The following is a 24,783-nucleotide window of genomic DNA, read 5'->3' as shown; positions in this document are numbered from 1 at the left end:
AGCAAAAAAGCAAGCGCGATAAGGACAGCGCGATATCTAGACGGAGAACAAGCATAATTTCCACAGAAAAATGACGAAGACAGTGAATCAGAGAGAGAGGCAAAAGTGAAAGGGAAAGCGTTAATAAGCTCTGATTCTGGCTCACTTCATTGACTTGTTGAAGGAGCTTGTCTCTGAGGGACCGGAGCAGAGGGGCCAGAGCACCACAGCTTCCTCCTCAGGATGTCAGTAAGGAAGGGCCACGCCATGTTTGTCTGGGCTGCTGCCTACTTCTTATCACAATTGCTCTCTCTTCCTTTTTTCCCCCTCTCCCTCAATATCATACTAAATCTCTACGTTTTCTATCTGTCCAAAATCTTGAAACAATGTTTTTTCTTTTTAGAGAGAGGAAGAAAAGTTGCAACAGGTCAAATAATATTTTCTTTTTATTTATGTTAGCAAACTGACAACAATGCCATTCATATGGTGGAAAAATACAACAAGTAGTATGTATATAAAGCAGTCCAGCCACTAACAGAGCTAGTATTTAGGCTATATGTAACTTTGAACATGGTTTAATTGTGCTGTGGCAAGATACTGAGCCAGTTGGATTTTGCTATCGGATTGTCCGGTGTGTGACAAAAAATGGTCGTCAAAAGAGAAAAAGCTTTGACTTGAGATTATTTTATTAAACTTGAACTTTCTAATCTTGATCACAGTTCGACATAATTAAAACAAATCAATGGGTCCATCCTGCTTGATGTTATTGTGTGGGCTGCCTGTTATGTTTATTTTGTAAATTATTACTTCCAGCAGGTTATGATCTATGTCTCAAACCCTCCCAGGCACACGGCAGTGGCCTTCAGGTTCTCCAGGAATACCAGTAATACAGCAGCACAGATCAGTCAAATCTCTGCAGGAACTGGGTGATACAAGTGAGTTGTGATAACGATTTCCGTGCAACATTTTAAGCACCTCAATAAATCTACATGAGTATTTCTTATTTAAAACCATTAACAAGAATGAAATGACTTCTCTCAGTAATTTAGCTCCCTTGTAGCTACTTTTTGAATATGCCTCTTTTAAATGTCCTATAATTCAGGACCAGTGTAGTCAAGGAAAACTGTATTTCCATTTTCAGTATTATATTTGGCGGCATGGCTCTGTTCTGGGGCCTCGCTGCTTTTCATGGCCTACGCAGAAAGCCTCTTCCACGTGCCTATGTGGAAAGCCTAAGTTGGAGAGACCACACTTCTCTGCCCTTCCACGTGCAAACTAGGAAAGCCTGAGGCAGAGAAAGCACACCTCTCTGCCCTTCCATGTGCCTCCATGGAAAGCCTAAGGCAGGGAGAGCAGCAGCAAAGAACCCTGGGAACAGAACAGAGCAGCATCAATGACAAACAGAAATGACATTGGTAAGTCAGACACAACATGAAAAGGAGGAGCTGGGGTGGAGGCAGGTTGCAAAGTGGCTTGCAGAGGATGCAGCAACAGTAGCCAGGCCAGAGCAGTTTAAATAGGGCGCCCTGAGTGAGATTTGTTTTTCAGGGCTGTGTCTCCTGGATGCCCTAACGTCACTCGAGTACTGTGGGGGTACATGTCCAGAAATGTTTGCCTGCAGTAAATAAAAATACAATAATACAGGCAGAGAGCAGAGTCTTTGCAGAAAAATATACCACTATATGCTTATAGTGGGTCATAAGTGATGATTGAGAGGGATTACATCTGTATGAGTCTATACATTGTATGGACATTGTTTTTCGGGAAAATCCTGTATAGTATGCCTTTAAAAAACAATTACCATGACTAACCTTTGCTTTAATCTGATTCAGAATCTTCACGTTTTTTCTCCTCTATCACTATATCCTGCTGAAACATGACCTGGTGACACCTGTGTTGGTTCGAATTGTGCTGCAGAGGTCTTTGACTGGGAAGCAATCCAGTCAAGTGCAGGTGTTACTTTCGTACCTCATAATGAATCATTTGACATTGACCCACACACTCACCAGGATATTGGCTCCAAACAGTTTGTCATTGCGGGGGTTAAGGTCAGCAGAGAGCAGATCACCCAGTGTGACCCTATTGTTTAAAGAAACGACAAAAAAAATCTCTTCTGCAAATGAAAGCGTGGAGGTTGTGTACTCACAGATAGACTAAACTTGAACTGACGTGGTTTCATTCCTCTTCCTCACAATATATTGTCAGATAAAAACACTACTGTCATGGCAAATAATACTCAGACCTCACATGTACCCAGACTGTGTCCAGCACACCTCCTCCGTGCCTCCTCCTGGCCTCTTTATCGGTCAGCAAACAAGTGAAAATGAGCGTCTGCCCCTCGTTCTATGGAATTCCAGCCATTCCCCCCGCGTCCCATTTTCCTGCCTGCTAATGTAATCGGAGGGAAACAGAGGCAGCTTCCCAACGCCACAACCTCCAGATAAGACCCATTTATCACATGTCGTTCCTCTGCGGCTTGCTCCGCTCCGGCCTGACCAGATTGAGGCCCAGACCCTGTCAAATCACGGAACCTGTCTCCAGAGGGATTGGGTGTATTGGTGTCTGGCTGAGGTCTGGCTTTTGGCTCACATAAAATGGAAGGAATGATAGCGAGACACATCTCAGTCAGGAGCTGAGCTTTTACTCTGAAAACGTAGCATTCAGTTGGCACGTTCAATGTTTGAGGGTAATTTTTTATTTGTCATGCACAGGAAATTAATGCAGAAAGAGTACTGAGGCGGCAAGGTTGGAGTTTGGCACGTAGAAACTTGAAGGAAAGAGTGAGAAACATTTTAGAAACATAGTTTTAGAAAATGTCGATGTAGCATTTATAGCGTTGACACATTAAGCAGTAAAAATCTTAAAATGACTCATGTATATGTTCGGGCTGCTCAGCATTCAGACATTAAGTAAGTGCTTCTCTGAAAGGACCAGTGTCTCACCTTTAATCTCATCAGCGGTGCATGTTGATTACAAATGAAGGGACTTTCCTGTGAATTTGTCAAACCTGTCAGGGGAAAACATGATGACATTCACTTCACGATCAATCTGTCCTCTGACTGATGCTGTGGCTAAGCGCCATAAGTTTCGCTCAACAGACACACACTCACACACAAAAGACCATACACACGCACACAACCACACATTGCATTGCAGGGTCAAAAACAGGAGGTTTAGGTCAGAGTCATCTGTGCCTGCCTTTCAGCACGCTCGATTGAATCAAACAAGGTTCAGTGTCGTTAAATGTTGTGGCAAGCCCTAATCCTCTCACCTCTTTGGTTCCAGGACAGGAGAGCTTTAGTCTGCTCACTGTCTGTAAAGGCGGACTACATTAGTGCCGGTGTTGGCTGAAAAGACTGCTTGTATTTCAAGAGGTAGGCCTGGGTCTTTTTCCTCAATGCATGGAAATTCTTAAAACACTGGCATGACTTCAGGAAAACATTACCTGTGGCAGTGTTTGTGGTGAAGAGGGCACTACGTGCCAGCCTTCAGTGGCCACTGGGCTTGCAGGGAAGCCTGACAGAGTTACCTACTTAGGCTTTCCATGTGCACCCACACCAGGAGCACTACTGGGCCAGCAGGAGATCCAAATTGCCTGTGGCGGTTCTGCTGGAAATAGAACCTACAGTGCTGCAGTCTCCTGAAATGCCTGTCATGTCTACAAAGACCAGAACTCAACCCCTGGATGGAAGAATAACCACACATGTGACACTAAACATGTCAATCATTAGGGTCTGTGACTTCAGCATGATTTTTGGCATTGTGTGTGCCAGACAGGATATAACCTCAACTACAGGCAGTGGAAGTCTGTTTATTAGTAAGGTTGAATACTGCAAAAACTGCAGTTCATTACACTTCAGGTTTTATTTTTGCAGGCCATTGGGTCGATCAGTTATGATAACATTGTACTCACTGAAGGCAGTGGTGCAAAGTAACTAGGTACATGACTGAACTGAAGTGCAGTTTTGAAGTACATCCATTGAGGTATCTGCTACTTAATACTGTACTTCTATTCCACTGCAGGAAATATTGTAATATTTACTTCACTACATTGCTTTGATAACTTTTGTTACTTTGCAGATTCAGATTAATAATAACAAGTGGGATTGTAGCTCAACGTAGTCCATGGATTATTTCTGGCAGAGACATAATGTTACTGTAATGCTGATTATTAGTGCATCAAGTCAAGCAGCTAAATGAACTTCTGAAGAAAACCTTTTTTTGGATGGTAGGAAATGGTTTTGCTAATCAAGAGGATACAATGTCTAAGTCCTGCTGATCATTGAATAAGCATGGCATTCAATTGGTAATTAGTTTATGTGTCCGTTTGTCCAGCGTCTGTGGCTCAGGAGGTAGAGCTGGCTCCTCCAGTCCATGTATCAAAGTATCCTTGGACAAGTTACCGAGCCTCGAACTGTGAGTGCATGTAAATATCTAAACCAAGGTACCTAGCCTCGGTGCCAGTGTTTGAGCCTGTGTGTGAATGGGTGAATGTGGCTCTGTAGAGCAAAAGCACTTTGAGCGGTCGCTTCACACTTACCATTTTCTGTTTTTAAAGGTCACTTTTCGTTTTAATCTTCTTTCTGTCATGAAAAAAAAAATGTAGTGAGGGGCAGACTGGAATCGAGCCAACAGCCACTGTGGTAAGGACGCTGCCTTCGTGCAGGGGACGCCCACTCCACCCACTAAGCCACCAGGCGCCCCATTTTCAGTATTGTTTTTGTTTATGAAATGTTGCTCAAGTAGTATGCTCTGAGGACTGCATCATTAGGTAACCTGTCTGAGAACAATTCAGAGGTGACTGGCCATACCAGACCAAGAAAGGCTGAAACTCTTGAATGTATTGACTTTAGTGAGGGTGTGTTTATTGCTTATGGATTCAACTTTTCATTTGCGAAAACTAGTGCAAAAATACACACAGTTAGACTGCAATAAATATGCTACAACTATGATGCAGCCCAACATACTCTTGTGATGTCAAAGGCCAAAGAGCAATCTTGTCCTAGCATAGAAGTCTGGGTCACCTTCCAGTCAGTGAAAGGGTGGAGGCAACAAAGGACTATCTGTCTGATGACTTGAACAGTGATTTGGCTTTGCAGTCCAGGGAGTGTCCATACTCAATCACTATTGACCACCTGACCCCAGCAGAACGCAGGATATTCTCAGTGCTTCACTGTTCTATTCACAGATTTGTGCTCCTCTGTAATTACACCCCCTCCGCACACACCACCACCACACACACCACCCACATGGTACGTTTGATGATGTACTGATGAAGGCTATCCACAAAAAAAGATTTGATTTCTAGATCAGTCAGCGTGGCATGCGGCAACACAAAACAAAAAAAAAAACGAGCGTCAGTGTGACATGCTGCAGTAGCCTGATGAAGCTTGGCCTGCGGTATCCGGGTGGAGTATGGTGGCAAGTTGTGGATGGAAAGGCCTGCGTTTCATCTCCTACACAGAGAGAATAAGAGTGAGAGAGAGAGACCGAGCGAGATAGAGCGCGGTCGAGAGAGGGAGTTAGAGCGAGAGAGGCCAAGGAGGTGAGGGAGCGCAGCTGACAGGAGCTTCCTCTGGGTCCAGTGCCTGTTTTCCAAAGGAAGTGCAGGAGGCCTAATCTGTGGCCCCCAGAGGAGGGGGACCTGGTGGCCCCCGCTTATTGTCCATTTTATCATCTCCTGCTTTTGATGGGCCTTTCTCCATATGGACAGGGACTTATCATGAAAAAGAGCCACAGGAGACAGCTCGGGCTGCTTAGAGAAACTCAAGGAAGCTTGCATGTGTCATCGAAATGGATTTCTGTGACTACGTGAGGGTGTTATTCTTCAAAGCATGCCTGAAAATATTCTATCATAACAGCAACCTAGGCTGCAACTACTCATCTGTGTGCACACGTGCTTGAGTACAAATTAATTGTATATTTACTGTAGTTAACACGACAGATTTGTGTCAAGATTGGTGATGTAATCCTCCCCAGAAACTACAGCTCTTTTCCCATCTTGTGTGGCGTCTAAGAGGAAAAGTCAGTCAGGGAAAACACTGTGGCTTGTGGGGTCAGGAAGTCGATGCAACCACTAGAGCCACAGTTTGTCAGGCTGTCACTTCATAATGAACAGCTGAGGAAGTCACACACACACACACACACACACACACACACACACACACACACACACACACACATTTACACACACACAATTATCCACCAGATTCACATTATCAAACACAAGATAAACACAGCAAGGTAAACAACTGTGAATCCTTCCACTCTGCAGCCTCAAGGTATATTCTCCTTTACTCCCTTGGCTTCCTCTATATGAGGCATTTGTTTTTATAATCTAGATATTATGTACTGTGTCTTTAGTTGACCATAACTAATACGTGCACTATGAGGCATTGCATCAGATTCCCTACATCCTTCCACTCCTCCTACTCCTCGTGCTATTTTGGAGCTGTTAAACGCCCTCCCCCCTTTGTTCGCACTGATTAGGGGGTCTGCTGCAGGGAGTGGGCCCTGCAACAGGGATGTCCGATGACCGGGACCCTTCCTTTGAGGGTTGCCAAGACGCTCAGGTGTTTGCATGGACACACACACACATACACATAATACACATTTCCTCCTTGTATCCCCCACCTGCAACTGTAGTTGTCGTCTGCTGCTGGAGCTATTATTGTCATCATCATCGCCATCATGACTATTATGACTAATGTTAACCTAACCACCATCTGTTGGGTGCTGTCACCACTACAGCACTGACTTGGCTGGAAGTCCGCTCTGTTTTTTTTCTCTCCAAACTCTTCCCAAATAAATGATGGGTGATTTTTAAGGAATGAAAAGACAACTGTTCCTTCTATTACTCAACTGCGGTTGAAAACTCTGGAAGCAGAAGCTGTGTGGATGGATTTTAGTATACCGTCGTACAAGAGCGTGCTATATATTTGCTGTCTCTGGCTCGAACTGACATGACTTAAAGCTCTTCCTTTTATTGCGAAGCACAGGTCATCCACAGTGCAATGCTTTTCCAATTTTTGTGGGCATTGTAGATGTTCCTGTAATCATCGTTGTCAACTCAGCAGGGGATTGGCCCACGCGGCTTTGCCAGGTTTGTGAGTGGACCCAACTAGGGCAGTAAACTGCTATACATCACCCCGTTTGGCTCTCCCATGCTCAGCTTGTTTCCACCTCCCACAGTAAGGACGAGGGTTGGACTTTTGGGAGGACTTGTGCTGTCACTACCTGATAGTTAACCCTAAACAAATGAGGACTTTTGGTTGCCTAAGAATGAGTTACTGCTGCACATTTTGCAACTCTAGCCTCTATAACTCTATAATATGCTGTCATATTCAAAACAACGCTGGTGTAGCAGAAACACAAGGCAAGACTACAAGGCCAAAGTATACAGTAAAGGAACTGCAGGAAAAAAAACCTCATCAAAATTCATCTTTCTCTCCTTTGATTAAAGTTTCACAGTGGACTAGAGCTGCCTGTAGAACAGATGTAACATGTCATAAACTGCAATAGAAGATCCTGATTGGATTGGAAAGGGGGGCGATCAGGAAGTAACTAATAGCACACTGATGTTCATATGGTAGCATAGCACCCGTAATTAGGCACGGTAGAATCTTTGGATTTCTTCTTTAGTCTTCAGTCTTTAGAAAATCAAAAATGCAGGAACAAAAGTGTAGGGAATGGATTAAACTCTAATGTAAGATGCAAATGTTACCTAGATAACTCACCAGCAATAGTAAGCTAACCTTATGTCCAAATGCAAGTGGCATGTCACTAACTTACTACCTTATTTATGGTTTCATGTTGCATTATAAAGATTCCTGTTCAGAACTGAAACATAATTCAGAGAACACCAGTGGCTCATGCTGCTCTTTATAAGGTCTTAGTGTGTTTTTAGGCTACTCCTGCAACTCCAGCCAGTTGGTCATTGGTTATTCTGATGATGGTGATACTGAATTTTTGACAGGGACATGTAGTATATGGTGCTTTCCATTTGCGCTGCAAAGTCGGATTTTTTTCCCCTGGAAATTTCAGCTGTAACGCCTCCTGAAGTCAGATTTATATCTTGGAAAGTTGGAGGAACCTCACCAACCCCAAATCCAAAATCCAAGATGGCTGCCCTTTGAGTTGTCATCATTAGTAGTAAAAGCGATAGTTCATTGAAGAGGAAGACAGTAAGTTCTAAACTTGCTTCTTCTGAGAAGTCAGTGGGAGCGTAAGAAAAGGTGGATGATGCTTTGATTAAACCAAACAAGGGAGCTACAGGATGAATATGTTTTGGTCCAATAAATATGGGACATGGATGCGCTTTGGGTATTTTGGATGTCTACCAACTGTTTTGATGATCTGGTCAACTGTATCTGGCACTATGTTGCTCACGCAGGGACACACAAAACGTGACGGTGAGGATCCTCGCCAGAGTGTTGCTCCAACACATTCTCACTCCGATCTCGTCACATATCGACATTTGGTCATGGATTTTCCACGTCCATATACAACATGCAAGGTGTGTTGGCGTTCGGGGATGCCATGTCACGTCAGTTGAACCGTGAATCGACGTAATTGTTTTCCTTCAACAGCAAGTAAACATGGTTGGGTTTAGGCAACAAAAAACCTGGTTAGGTTTAGGAAAACAGAACAGGGTTTGGCTTTAGAATCTTATGGGACGAGAACAACGCTCTCTCAGGTGACAGTTGGTGTTTGTTGGACCCATCCACCATTCTCCGGCCCACCCCACTCAGACTGTTGCTGCCTTAACTTTCAACTTTGTTCCACCGCGTTTCCCCCTGACGCCACCAGGCGCCATTAAACTATAACAGCAACCGGCTGTGTGTCATACTGACATTAAAGGACGCCTTTTTCGTTGGTTTCTGATGCTGCAAGTCGCTGCCCAAGTGGACTGTGAGACTGGGCCTGTTGCCACGAGTTACAGGCTCGGATCATCTACAGTTTCGCCGATAGTGTCTGCAGTTTGCAAAGATATAAGTCAGGCATTGCAGTCTGAGTTTGTGTGTTTCTCATCAAGGGCTGGATGGGCAGACAGAGCCAAAGACTTCTGGGGAGTTTGGAATATTCTCAGCTGCGTTGGCTGACTACCCAATCACATTGCATGACAAAATATGATGATGACTTTGACATAACCAAAGTGCATGACATGAAATGTAAGTATCAATCAATACTTGTTTTTTTCTGTCAGAAATACCTCATTTCTGTTGAGCAACACTCTTCAAAGGTGTCCTACCATAATCTGGCTTTGGAACAAAAGCTTGACAGGTGTAGCAATAGTTACTACAATAAGGAGTCTATTTGTCTTCCAGCTTGGTTTTAAATCCTAACCCAAGTGCATCCTCAAGGCCCCACACAGTCTCCCCCACAAGCACTATAACTGTCTCCCTCCCTCTCTCCCCCTCTATCTGTGTCTCTCATGCACACACATTCCTGCAATCAATGTCAGGTCTTTTCTCACTCTCTGGAGCTATGCATCAGGCAGAACAGAGAGCTGACCTCAGCCCTTTTCAAAAGGAGCCTCTAATCCAGCATTCTTAACTCGATTACAGAGTGTCAGAGGGATCAGAGAGACTCTCTCACCTGTCATCCATCACAACGACAGGACACAGCTATAAACTGTGGAGTCCTGCCAGCAAACTAGGAGGGTGACATCTATGGGAGTGCTAAGTAGTGTTTCATACCTTGTTACTGTACAGAAGTGAGCAATTACAGATGTTCAACCTGTACAGTGTTTGTCTGTTTGCTCATTTCTGTGTAGTTTATTCTCCAGTCAAACACAAAATGATTTCTAATGACTAAAGCAGGAAAGTAGATGTTACCTGTGAACAGAGGACATACAGTTTTGATGAATTAGACCATTAATATCTGAATCTACACTGATCAATTTCTTAATGAGCTTAAGTATTACATGCTGATTAGTCGCCAGAAATACATCTTTACTTGATTGTTAATTCTACACTTCAACTCTGAGCAACCAACCAGCACATCACAAATACTTGACATATATGTACCATACACTGATAGTTGAACCTGCAAGGCGTGCTTTTGAATATTTGATTTTACTTTGCCCTGCAAATTTCATCAGGATTTACTTTTGTCCTGAAACAAGGCAGGTGATTGTGGCTAAAGGTGCATGAGAGGAAAATGTCATCTTTTTAATTTATCTTATTTAACCCATATATAGGTGGGTAAGTCCGGTTGAGATCAAAGACCTCTTTTACAAAGGAGACCTAGCCTAGACAGCAGCAAACAAAAAATGTACAGCTAACAACAACACAAGATCTCTGTTCAATCAAAGTACAAATGTACGAAGGGAGTTTACCCAGTATGGCTTTATAAATGAACAAATACCAGTGACTGAGCCAACGAAAGGTTAAAGGCCCTAACACACCAAGCCGACGGTTGGCGTCGGCGGCTTTTGAGCATGTTGAATGGGCGGCGGAGCTTGTCACTGAGAAAGATCACTCTGATTTGCTGTTCAGGTTTTATTTCCTCGCCCCTGTAGCGAGTGAATCTGCCTGTAGTGAAACCGGGGCTAACCGGTGCTTCCTCCTCAGGCTCCGCTTCACTCAGCTGCCCGACAGACCCGCTGCTTCTTCCCACTTTAACCTGAATAACAAACTGGAGCTAGCTGGGAGCAGTTAGTGGAGCATTAGCCGCAGCGTGACTGAAGGGAAGCACAGCCAGTTACTGCAGCCTCTGCTAGCTTCCCAGCTAGCTCCAGCTCTCCGTTTGCATCCAACCGGAGCACCGAGCCCTGGTTTGTTATTCAGGTTAAAGTGGGAAGAAGCAGCGTGACCCTGCGGAGGAAACACCAGGACCGTCTGCATGTAATAGTCCGTGGAGGTGCTGTGGTGCTCGGCTGCACAGATAGGAAACCCCTCAGCTGACAGGATGTACCACTCTCTCACTCCGCTCTCTCTCACACAGGCACAGAACGTACGTGTTACTTGGCTGTCGGATGTAGTCCGTGTAGTGTGTTCAAATGCAACCGACACAGGGCGACATGAGGCGACGTAGACGACGCAACAGTCGGCTTTCGTCGCCGCTAGTTCTTTGATGTCGGTTTGGTGTGTCCACACCTTACGATGGCCATTCATAGGCTCAGTCATTGGTATTAAAAACAGCTGAAATCGATTTATGTTAGAAATGTGTCATAGCCTCAATCACTGTCTCTTTTTATCTTCTTATTCTGAAGAAATTAGACGGTAGCATATAGTTCATTAAAGACCCAAATAAGGTTTTTAACATGTCCAGATGATGTTCTTTATGTGCCATAAGGCATATTGTGAGCAAAATAAGCAGTCAACACAATCGCTGAGCATTTTTGCCTTGTAACCGCAGTGTACCAAGGACAGTTTTAAAACAAGGACCCTGACTTCCATGGCTTGTTACGTCACAGCCCTAAGGAACCGATCCAAGAACCCAGGTGTTGCTACATGCACGGGATTTTGCAAGTTAAGTTTCACTTTCACTTTGGTCAGAGCTGGTGATAGAGAACAAGGATGATCTAACATTAACAAATTATTACCTGTTTGAGAACACAGTCAAGAGCACCGTACATGTATGCTTGAGCTGCAGACGAGCAGCTGAGGGATGGGTGGAGATTGCATATTCATAGCTCCATGTATACTAAATTAGGCAAAGAAGAGTTACATCTAAACCATTTTAATCAATGACAGGATATTTTAATGGAGGAAAACTTCTAAATGTGTAATTCTGATGAACAGAGATAAAGTTTTAGGGATTTAATCAATGCCTAGGGAGGAACTTTGAATGACAGTATCACTTAAGACACCTGGCACCTTAATGGATGGCTGTGTTTCCTATAGAAGAGAGTAAGTGACCACTCACCACTGGAGGCAGTGATGTCAATATTTCAGCTCTCTCTCTTCCTTTCACTTGCCTGGCATGTTGTGTGAAGGCAGGAAGGAGAGGGATTCACCGGTGGCTCATTAAAAGCCATTAGGGAGCAGCACACAGACAGGATGCGGGCAGTGAATAGAGGAAAGCAGGGCAGGGCTGAGGACACTGTTACTCTCTTAACCCCCCCCACCACCACCCGCCTCCACTGCCTCCTCTCCCCTCCATCATACACACACACACACACACATACTCACATACCGTTATCTTCTCCACACAGCACTTCCTATGGCCCCACACATATTCCAACAAGCCCCTGTTCTTTAGCTCTGCCAACTCATGTCTCACACCCCTCTGACCCGAGTCTGTGACGAACAGGCCCCGGCGATAACACGTTTTTCACTCCGCTGCTTTCACTGTCTCTTTGTCTGACACCTTATCTCTCTTTCGCTCCCTTTGTTTGTACATCTCTTTGCCCTTTCTCACCTCGGGCTCTTTTGATAGTTGCCATCTTTTTGGCACAATGCGTACAGTGATGGACCGGAAAAGCCTCTATAAAAGCAGAGCGAGTTCCAGTACACAGCCTGGCGTACTGTCTGGGGCCTGTGGGTCAGAGAGTTATTCAAAAAAAAAAAGGAGGTCTGTCAGGTTGGGATCGTGGCCCTGTGGCGTCAAACAGAAGCTCCACCTGATTGTGACCTGGGGGCCTGGGAGGTATAGAGACATTATCAGTAGCACTGAATGGGAGTGATGAATACATCAGGAGGGTCATCCTCTGGAGAGCTCTGTGAAACATGTGATTTGTCAGTGATTTTGCAGGGGACTGGCCTGGTCAAGGCAGAGTTTCCTTTTTTATTTAACATGCTGCAACGAAACTGCTGTAAAATTCCAACTTTAATCTCTGAGGACCTGTCAGTGTATTTTAATCTTTTCATCTTCCCTCTACCCGGTGGGCTCTTTCTTACATGTAAACAGTTACACCACAGTGCGTTTTATCTGCCAAAGTCAGAAAAGAGAACCTCTGTATTTGAGTTTTGTCTGTAATCTCTCTGGTCTGTCACTAGGATGTTTAACGTCACTGTACAGAATGATGGATGTGCAGAGTTTGACACCTTAAATCTGAGTTTGACACGTGTACATGTGATGACATCACAAATAATGATGTAAGCTAAAGGTGATCCAGTATACAACTTCATCTTCTTTTTACTTTTTATGTGCACCCGAGATGGGAAAGTAAGATCTGCCACTGCATGCATGTGTGAAGTTAAACCTTGAAACCTCCACTACACATGATCACTGAGAATGGACTGTTCGCAGTGATGTATGAGACATATTGTGTCCAGCAGTTACATTTTGGAAACAAAAAATATGTTCTTATTTATATTATCTGTCATTTTCAATGACAGGGAGGAACAGATGTGCTTTTAAGAATTAACTAGAAGCAGATCAGATACAAATTATGATTCAAAGCAGATTATTTGTATGTGTCATAAAACATGTTTGGAGGGGATCTTTGACTTTGATGGCAACATATTTAGTCACAAATACTTAACTATACAGAGAAATATTAAAGAAAAGAATGAGGGTGGAACCAGCCTTTAACAGTGCAAACAGATCAGTGTGCCGCAGTCATTTTTGCTCCCATGGAAGTTTTCTGTCCTTGAGATGAGAGGCACTTGATGTAGCTGCATGCTCACGACAGATACATGTGGAACCCCTTTGCAACTATAGAATAAGGGTGCTTTTACAGTGTTTTAACTTTTCTCCAACTTCCTCCTTGATTTCAGGTGCACTCCTCAAATGGTGTCTTAAACATTATTGATTTGACGTGGTGAAAATAGGAGGGCGACCTTCTGCATTTGTACGCTTCTTTTGCTCTTCCTGCATGCGTCAATGCATCAGACTGCATTCCCTCACCAGTGTTGGGCTTGTTCCTCTAAAAACTTGATATACTGCTCATTACTTTTTGCTCTTTTCAAAAGTAATAATATTACTTTACGTATTACTCCCTGCCAACAGTAATTTTGTTACACTACTTATTATATTACTTTTCCCAATACACCCCATAAAATTTCTCAGCCCTGTCTCTCCAAAATTCAGATGTGTGCCTCTGGGTGAATGTCTGGGTAATTTTAGCTAAGGCTAGATAGTGTGGTGTTTTTATTGTTTTATTTTTTATTTTTTACCTGGGGGTCTTCCCAAGGCTCTGCCTGAAAGACAGAGAGTAACTCATGGAGCAACATTACATCCACCACATATCCAGCCACAAGCTTCATCACTTCTTTGCAGCCCACAGCTGCTCACAAGTAAAGTCCAGTTTTGTTTGTTTAGCCAGTGTAATGCTAGCCGACCTCCAGAGGTGGACAGAGTACACAACTTCACTAGTACAATACAATACAAGTAAAAGTAGCTTAGACAAAATATGACTTAAGTAAAAGTACTTTTAAAAAATCTCAGGAAATACAGGAAAGGAAAGTAGCCTTACTGTCATTCTGCGACTCTGCTACAGAAATGTTTATAGCTCAAAAATAAACAAATAAAGGCAAGAAGCCTCAGAACACAAACTCAGCTGCATTCATCAACAAATGAAATTGCTTCATTTTGCCAAGAAAACAAATTTCACCCCAACTGTATTTTTCTCACAAAAACCCAAATTTCCTTTTCTTGTAGTTACATTTGAACACATCATGAAGTAGACACTGCAAAAACTCAAAATCTTACCAAGAATATTTGTCTAATTTGTAGTCAAAACAAATCTCATTACACTTAAAATAAGACACATCACCTAAAAAGTAACTTGTTTTTAGACAATTTTCACTTGAAACAAGTAGAAAAATCTGCCAGTGGAGCAAAATTTTTTTTTGCTTGTAATAAGAAAAAAAAATCCTTGTTTCAAGTAAAAATTTGCGCTAAAAAAGAAAATTCATCAGCTGACGTAAGAGCAAAAGTAGCGAGTAACGAGAGCATCAATAGAAAAGTAGTGGAGTAAAAAGTACAATATTTGTCCTTCAAATGTAGTGGAGTAAAAGTAAAAGTATCCCCCCAAAATAATACTCAAGTAAAGTACAGATACTCAAAAAATTTACTCAATAAATACAGTACTCAAGTAAATTTACTTCGTTACTGTCCACCACTGCCGACCTCTGTAGCAGAGGAAAGCTCACCTTTTGGTAGGGTGTATTTCCTGGAGCTTTACGTTGTTGTACTGTTGGTCGTAGTAGACTGGAGAAGACTGGAGGTTTGAGGACATGCTTTCTGCAGTGGGAGGAGTTTTAGCATGACTACCTGCGGCAACTTGTCATCTTTCCTCCTGACAAAATGAAAGTAATGGGAATATTTCGAGCCGCTAAGGTAAAGGTTTCCAACTTGCTGCTTTGTGGCGTGCCTGCACAGTGTGACGATAATGGAAATGAGTCCACTGATGTAATGTTGTATTTCAAGTCAGTGGTCATGTGATAACAAAAGTAATGTCCTAAGAAGTTGTTCGGTTTTGGGGTAACTGTAATTTTATTACTGAAATTTTAAAAGTAATTGGATACACTACTTGGAAAAAGTAATATTATTACTATAATGCATTACTGCCCAACACTCCCTCACTCATTAACCACCTCTCGGTCTCTGAGCTTTCCTTCATCTGGGTCTTGACTCAAGAAAACTTCAGTATATCAGACAAACCTAACAAATCAAACTTAAGTTAATGTCAGTCAGTTTCAAAACATAAACACGATGTTCTGCGGGTGCTACGGTGCAATCAGCAAATGTGTCTTTAATGCGTTACCCTGGGAGAACACAAGGACTAATCACTGTGTCACTTACATAATGAAACACCCTCTATTGTCTTCACTTTCCAGGTCTTTTTTTGTCAACTCCATTATTGCCGTGACTCACTGACATGCTGCAACTCCAACTTCCAGTAATTAGAAACTCCAAGGACTCGAAGTCACTTGACACCATTGACCCTGTTAGTATCTGGAAACTCTTCTGTTACACTTCACTCCAACACTGAGTTAAGAGTCATGCTGGCACTGTTTAGACAAAAAAAAGCTGGCTGTGGTTAGTAGTGGAATGGCTGAGTTGTCCCTTGCCAAAGACAAATATAAATATAGCAGTGTCATTATCTGCAGCAGTTAACCAGGATCATTTTTCCCTCCTGCACGTGCTGCTTCCAGGTGTTGCCATAGCGAGTAATCCTGTTTTCTCAACGGAGCTGCTCTCACTGACAGAAGTTCCACATTTGAGTTTGCAGGGTTTAGGAAAATCAAATGGAGGGCAATCACTGTGTTTTGACAAGCCAAACTCTGCGAGCCCTGATGGTTGTTTGGTGCTGATTGCCTTAATGCATAATGTAAGAGCTAACCTTGTGTTCACACATACTCTACGGCAGGTGTGCGAGGTGTAATGTACAATATTGTCCATTTGACACATTTTGAAATAAAATATGCGGTGTGTTTAGTTGTAAAGTTAAGATTTAACCCATAAAATCTCAATTAATTGTCAGAGGTGTGGACTCGAGTCTCGAATTTGATGACTATAGACGAAATAAAAAAGACTTGCAACTCGACTTGGACTAAAAGTTACTTCACTTGGACATGAGCCTTTGACTTGAAAATTCTTGATACCATCGCCAGAGCCCAAAAATGAAAAAGTATGTTATTTAAAAAGTGTGCCACGAATAAATTTATTTCCCTTAATCTCCTGAATCAACTAACATTAATGACATTCATTCCCAGTGAACGGACACTTTGTTAAAACCAGTCGACAGCAGCCAATCAAGCTGCAGGAGAGAACCGTGAAGAACTGTCGTTATGTTACTGGGTTTCAGGTGCAAAAATGGAAAATTATTTTTAAAAAAATCCTACCAAAGATAATTTTGTTTGCAGACAAAAACTATGCAGTGGTCATCAAAAAAGTTATTGCAGGACGTAAACGTGCGTGTCAAAAAATTACAGATGGAGATGCAAAAACTTGTTTCAACAAATACGTTCAAACTTTAAAAAGCATTCACGAGTTCTGGAAATGTATTATATTATTATATACATGGGTGCAGATCCCGGGGGGGGACATGTCCCCCCCAAATTCTGAAAAAACACAAATTGTCCCCCCCAATTTTAAATAGCTTAAATGATTGAAATTGAACAAATGTATACAGTAATCCTATATACTGGGAGAAAGGGAAGATGATGAGGAGAAATGGGAATCCACGAGAGGCAAGAGATGAGAACGTGAGTGGACATAACATGCCTGAGACCCTGAAACTAGAAGTAGCATTAACTAACAGCGAAGCAGTGAAAAGGAGGGTGATGGCTGGTTCCATGTACTACTGGCTGTTTAAGAGAAATAAACAGTAAAGGTAAGCATATGATTCTCTTTGTAGTGCTTTTTGAATGACTTGGTGATGGTGATGAGCCTCTATGAAATCGTGAAATATGCTGGCAATCTCAAGCGCTCTGTGGGCATGATTTGCACGCGTGCAATTAAAAAAAAAATCACAACAGATTGTGTCCCCCCCAAACTTGTCATCAGATCTGCACCCATGATTATATATTTGGCAAAGTGCAAAGTATGACTTGTTTTGGGCTTAAAAATCAAAGTTCAGGACTTGGGACTTGCCTTTCTTGACTTTGGACCTGAGTGCAAAGACTTGAGACTTATTTAAGACTTGCAAAACAATGAGTTGGTCCCACCACTGCATTATGTGAAATGTTAATCCAGATCAGACCAGTAGTCTTTACATGTTTGGGGAGATAAAATAAAAACACCACAATGATTCACATAAGGAAATTCCTGCTCCATTGCCTGCTTCCAGCAAGGTCAGAGCACAGACTTGGCTCCGCACCAGAGTCCCAACTGCTGGTAGAAGGATTCAGAACTCAAGGATACTTCAGGAGCTCAGATTCTTTCTGCCACATGAGACTGACCCTCTCTAACCACTCGGCTAACCTGCTGCATTCAAACATAACTGTGGTGAAATGGAAACACAGACTCAACAAAGTGACGTTCTCACATAGACGAAAATGTAGCAGGCAGAAGAAAAACAAAATATTATTAATATCAGGTAGGTTATTACAAAATTCCTCAGTAAAAATGCTCTGACTAATACTGTAAACATGTGGACTTGAGCTGCAGCAGGACACCAGATGCAATGAAAGTCTAGTGAATGGGATGACCACATCAGGACTTGAGTGTGGAGAGACAATAAAGACACCATCCAGGGAGCATTTCTCACCACGCTCACCACAATCGTCTCAATATGTGATAAGTTTGTCTCCTGTCATTGTCTCATTTCCTGTTCTTAAAATAAGAAACCATGTTTCCTTTCATCCACTACTTATATGGCAACCGCTTAGAAAACGACTGGACGCGGACACTCATTCCAAAGCTATTTGTCAAATGACTAAATCAATGCAATATGTTGCCTCGTTGGTCTGTTTTCAATGTTTGGTGGTCTGGGAAATGTTGTCACATGCGCTGACAACATTCCTAGCTACTACTGTATCAGCCCTCACTGGCACAAAGGCTTAGAGCTGTCTTTTTGTAGAGCTGTCCTTTGTTGATGGGCAGCGAGGCCAGTTCTGCTTAACATTTGGCCTCTTCATCTTCCGTGCCGATGATGGCCTGACTGCACAAAATCCCCCTCCAGGGGAATACTTCAATCTGTTTGTGGTTTGCAGCTGGATGCAGGTGATGGAGCTCTCTGCTTGTAGCCTGGGAGACAGCTGTGAGCGGGACTGGAGTACAAATGAGGCCAACAGGCTGTCTTAAGAGCCTGTAAAGAGCATTTTTTAAGTCTAAAGAGTTGTAATGAACACGAGATACTATTGTGTAATATCCTCACGGCGCACAAGAAGATGCTGCCAAGAGATAAAATGTCATAACAAAATAAGCTCAAGGGATGATAACGGCTAAAACTTGCACTATGAATATTCTCTTTAAACACAATAGACGCATGATCAATCAAATGATTAAAACATCTGCTATGTAAACACATCTTAAGCAAGTAATAAAAATCTAGTAAGCTGAGACTTCAAATTGCCACAAGGTCGTCAATTAAGCAAAACAAACTGCAGATTGTCCGTAACGTGTTTCCTGAGACGCTTTGATTTGGTCTGTTAATTTGGAAGGAAATCCATTCCCTAATTGATTGGTGCATATTTTGAAACAAAGCTGCTGATTGGTTTACTCATGGCCTGATTGCTATTTATGTTAGAGTTTCAATGGCTTCCTGTTGGGCTGTAAAGTCATGCAAAACAGGGGCTTGTTCTCCAAACACTGGTTTGCAGAGATTCGATCAGGGTCAAGGGAATTTTTACTGCTGCCCTCAAGAGAGTCAATCAAGTTACTTATCTCAAATAAATACTCACTCAACGTTTTAAGTCTAATGCTGGTATATTATGGCAAAGATGAATATTTTATATGTTCATTCCTGCTCATCATGTAGTCAGTTTATTTCACTGGAAGTCAAAAAATAGCACACAGCACACACAGACACAGATTAAGGTATTTTAACATGATCCCTGAGCATTACTCAGCACATTCTGCACATCCATCCTCAGACCAGGTCCTAGTGTGCTCCTCGACAGACAGGTGGCAGCAGAGAGCCATGAGGCCACAGCAGCTGATGCCCCAGGGTCCACTGCAGCACAATTAAAATGTATGTGTCTTTTATTCCATGCCAGCTCCATCTTTGTGTCACTTCTCAGGACGTCCAGATTTCAGAGGGTAGCAAAACCACTTCGGCGACAGCAGCAGTGACACATACGGAGAGAGACGTGCAGACTTAGAGCAAGATGAGGTGATGGGATGCAGGCCTGGGGCTACATGGTAAGTCATTACAGCATGTTTCATAGCATTTGTAAAAGTCTTCTACTGCATATGGAAGGGGAATACAAGAAGGATATGAACCTGTGTGACACAAAAGGGACAAAAGCTGTGTGATATGGGGGCTGGAAGAAAAGAGGAGAATAATAAGGAAATATTATTGTACATTTCCTATGCATCATCCCCATCATGATTTTGCCTCTCCCGTCTCACCCACACAGGGGACTCAGCGGAGTGTTTTGTCAGGATTCTTGTGTGGTGTCAGGGTTTTGGCACAGGGGAGTGATTTAAAGGGGCATGGCGTGCCTGTCGTGCCCCCACGCCTGACTGTTTCAGTCTGCCCTCAGAGTGTGTGCAAACAAATAAAGCGCCGGGGCCTTTTTAATTAGCTCCGGGGGCAGAGATTGACAGCTTGTAGTGGTAGAGATAGCACAGTAACCAACTATTACTCTAAATATTTGGTACATTGCACAGTCGAGACCATAAGCGTGGGCTCTCTGGAGGCACATTAGTGGGTGGAAAGACTGAAAACAAGTCACAGTGTAGATGTTGTCAATGTGTATTAGCAATTTAACAGAATTTATACTACAAATATTTTGTGTCACTTCTTTTATTATCATTTTTTTTGCAGTGGCACCTTTGTAGACAAGACAATTTATTATAAATACAAGAAAAGATGTGGTTTCTTTTTGTAAAAAAAAAAAAAAAAAGAAGTTGTGACCTTTCTCAATACCAATTTAAAAGTGCTTTAATGTGTTATGGAGCATGAACACGCCCACACAAGGACGACTTAAAACAATGTTGATGTTGAACTCGAGGTTATAAAGGTCATCCTAAATCACTGAGCTACAACTGGAGAGGGACGGAGCTCAGTGGGGGCATCAAATGTCTGTGTGACTGAGCTGTAAATCAGAATTTAGGACTGGAAAATTAAAATATGAGTGTTATAAATATGAACTTTAGCTTGAATTCTTAATTTAATCAGCAATCTTCACACTAATGTACTGTAGAAATAGTTGAGGACGTGATTTAAACATTAGAAATTAAAGAGTAAAATAGATTAAATTGTGATTAATGATGGTCAAACAATATGACATCCCTGAAATATGTAATCCACTTTTTAAAAACGAATTAAACTCAAAAAGGAATTTGTTATTTGCACTGATATCAAGACAGGGATCACAGTCCGACACTGTTATTTCACCGTCGAACAAACTTCAGCTTTTGATCTTAACTTCGCTCCCAATAATTGTTTGTCATTGAATCAGTGTAATCCCTGGGTAATGCATGTCTTCATAGGTTCTTAGAGAGTTTATTATGCTGACAGTTTTGGCTCGGCATCAAAGGCAAGCCGGGGCAGATGAAGAATAGAAGTTCCATGACATGTGCTAGATATCACATTTCAGTTCTGAGGGAATCCTGCAAACCTCTCCGTGAACAACACATTACTCTCCTCCAATTATGACCATTGTTGTGCATCAGAAACAATATTGCTGCACCACAGGGCCGTAGTATTTGTTACAAGAAAGAGGCTGCCATAATTCACAGTCTGCTGATATTGTGTTGTGGTATTCCACCGGGCGAGTAAGAACATGCTTCCTCATCTTTCCCCATGCTGAATTATTGGCATCTTTTTTTGATAGCGTCATACTTATTTGTCTTTGTTTAGATGGCTAGAATATGGATTCATGATGACACTAAAGTGATAACATGTTGATTTTTTGGATGCTTTGATGATTAACCCACATTTGATATATCAGCTTTCAGCAGCCCGACTGTTCTTCTTCTTCGCACATACCCTGATCGTGACCCCGGATTTTTCTGCTCATGGCCATGAAAGTCATTATTTACAGTGCAACTGTGTGAGGGCATATCTGACACTGATGGGCCTTGTGTTTGTTTAATGCCGACTAAATGACGGGGTTCAGGCCTTCAGCTTCCTCTGCTCTTAAAATGTAATTATAGGGGTATTCCTTTCCTGCCCAGGAGTTTGACAGCTCTCTTGAACTTTTCATGATATGCTGATTCATGATGCATTGTAAATATCTACCTGTATAATCAAATATTTAACAATGTGTCTGCTTGAATTATTAGCTGTCATTCCTATTGTTTCTATGTGTTATACAGGTTTCTCATAATAGAAAACATTGCCAATATATATATTGTCATAATAAATGCAATAAATAAAAATGCAATAGATTATAATTATGTGATATTTCTTTGCAAAATCACATGAATAATTGAAGCTCCAACTAAAGGAGAAACATTGTAGACTTCCCAGCATGCACTGCATTCGTGACCCCACAGCAACCTTTTATAATTTTCGCCTGAAGAGTTACCGGATGCTCTGTGTGTGCAATCAGTCTGTGATGGGAAATAACGAAAATGATTATAGCCATGACGTAACAGGGGGTTGGTTTACTGCACAATTACAATTCAAACGAATTTCCTCCTTTCCAGACAATAACATATAAGTGGTGTCACCAAAAACACACCCCACTGTGAATGAATATATTTTTATCGAAGTATCATATTTTACGTCATGAGGTTTTTATTTATTGATTTGTATAATTAAAATATTTTATTAGAACTCCCCAGAGGCCTCATCCAGAAATCGTGCGTTTTTCTTTCACTGATTTCGTTTTTACAGCGTAAACATGATTATTTTAAGGATTACGCACTGGACACATTTAGCAACAGTCCCTCTCCGAGTGGTCACACCTGAATGTTAAATGTTGAGCTCAGCCTGTTGGGATTTTATTCGATCTCTCACCTCGCTGCTGTCGCTTCTGCACAAACCAAAGGATCAAGGTGAGCGTGTTTAGCAGCAGGGCCTCAAGCGGCGCGCGTTTGTCATTGTGTGGAGACATAGGCCTATATATATATATGGCACATGGCACCATGCGCAAACTATAATAAGGTGAATCGGGATTAAAGATATTTAGATCAAAACGTCACCTATTAATAAAAAAAGATGCGCAATTTAAGGAGAAAATAAACTAAGTGTTTTTTAATTAATCAAAGTAAATAGATTATAACGACAGAATTGTGCATTGTTTGCTCATTTTAACATTTATTTAAAATTCAACTAAATATTTAAAAATGTTCCCTAAAATAAAACGAAGTAAGCAGTTAGTTTAAATGTCATTCTGTTGGTTAAAAAAATAAATAACAGTTTGGTTTTCCTCTTAAAAATCCCCCAACGTCAGAAAAATATTTTTAGTTTTGGTTTTTGGTATTTTTTCTAGGACAACATTTTAATTGCAGTCAATCAAATAAAAATATTCTGCTGTCTTGTGCAGCAATTTGAACACTTTTCCATAAAAGTGAGCCTGATATATTTTGTGATTTTGTGAGAATGTGGCATTTATTAATAAATAATCTATCCTGCTTTAAAGAATGTTTTGGCCTGTTTTTTTCTAGTAGATGATAACTGTGTGATGGATGGGATGATGGCACTGAAAAAGCTTAGAAATTATTTGTTATATTCTGGAGCTATATTAGCAATTCGTCTCTTACATAAAAAATAAAATAAACATTTTATATCAGTAGTAAGAGGCTAGTGAGCCAAATAAGAGAAGACATTTTACACACAGAAACCCGCACATCTCTCAGTCACTGCAACTATGTGACATTTCTGCTTCCAGTGAGTTTATTTAGTCTGCTGTTCATCCTCAAAGTTTCCTTACTTGTTCTGCAACGCATGGCTGAGAAAGTAAAACACACCAGGTCCACAGGAAAGGAAAAGAAAGGATCTAGTTCAATTAATACTTCTTTACAGTTTTCTATTATTGTCAGCTGATTAACAAAGCAACGTAACAAATAATATTATTCACAACAAATAACAGAGAATATATTAGTAATTGTATAATTTAGAGTTCTATAAATGTAGTTAACAGCATTATTGTTCATGGGCATGAGACAAATCTGAAAACTGGGTTTAAATTAAGTTTGAGAATTAAATGTAGCAAAGTACAAAGTGTAAATTTATAGGAAGAATTATTTAAAATGTGTACAGAATTGTGGTATTTTATGGGATCTTTATATGCGTGTTCTACTGCTTCACAGTAAAATAAATAAAACTTTACTTCAATAATCAATGTGATGTGCAAGTGTTAACATTTTAAATAAGTGCACTCTCTGTGGAAAATAATAAGATAAACAATGGTGAATGAAAGTAATTGAGATTGTCCTATATTTGTGTGTGTGTGTGTGTGTGTGTGCGTGTGTGTGTGTGTTTGTTTTCCATGTATGTCAGTAAGAATCACTGAAATAGAGAGTGAGAGGTCGGACTGGGAGTGTCAGTGCGGTTGAATTTACGAGTGTGTAATGAAGCATCTCTGACGCAGACAGACTAAACAGAGACTCTGTCAGCCCCTCTCACACACACACACACACACACACACACACACACACACTCACACACCTCGGTGTGTCTGTGTGTCCTGTTCCTGTCTTGAGAAGGTGTCATGTGACAGTCCAAAGGAAAAATAAAACTGGGACAAAATGGCGAAGATAAATCCTGTAATAAGTTATATTTGTACCCGTTCTCTCTTATACTGTATATTCAGGCATTGGCTGAGTACGCACCAATCTTAAAATACTAGTCAGAAACAGACAAAAAGATAGTCAAGTCATTTTTATTTATATATCCCAATAAACTCTTGGGTAAGAATAAGAAGGAACTTCCACAAAAAAAGCCTTAAATGGGATAAAAAATGGAAGACACTTAAGGCAGAGCATCTGATCTGATCTCTGTTTCAGGACAAGCATGCAACATGTCACAGTTATAGAATTAACAGAAAAACCTAAAGTAAAATTACAATGTGAAAAATCTGGAGTCAAAAATGTAGGTGTCTTTCCTGGTTTAAACTTTAATTTCTTCTCTTGCACCTTTAGAAATGTTGCTCTTTTTGTTCCTCCCTGCCCTGACAGAGGGGTGTTTCCTGTTCTGTCAGACTGACCTACAATACCTGTAAGTATATTCAGAGGTCAGGTGACTTTGGGAACATGTACTGCTCTGGGTGATATGGGAGATTGGCCTTGGATGAGGTTCCTCGCTCCCCCCCTCTTCAGCTCTGTTTTGACTAGCATGCCATCTCTGTG

This window comes from Epinephelus fuscoguttatus, linkage group LG15 (genome assembly GCF_011397635.1).
Source record: "Epinephelus fuscoguttatus linkage group LG15, E.fuscoguttatus.final_Chr_v1".
Taxonomy (NCBI): domain Eukaryota; kingdom Metazoa; phylum Chordata; class Actinopteri; order Perciformes; family Serranidae; genus Epinephelus; species Epinephelus fuscoguttatus.
This window is presented reverse-complemented; position numbering follows the sequence as displayed.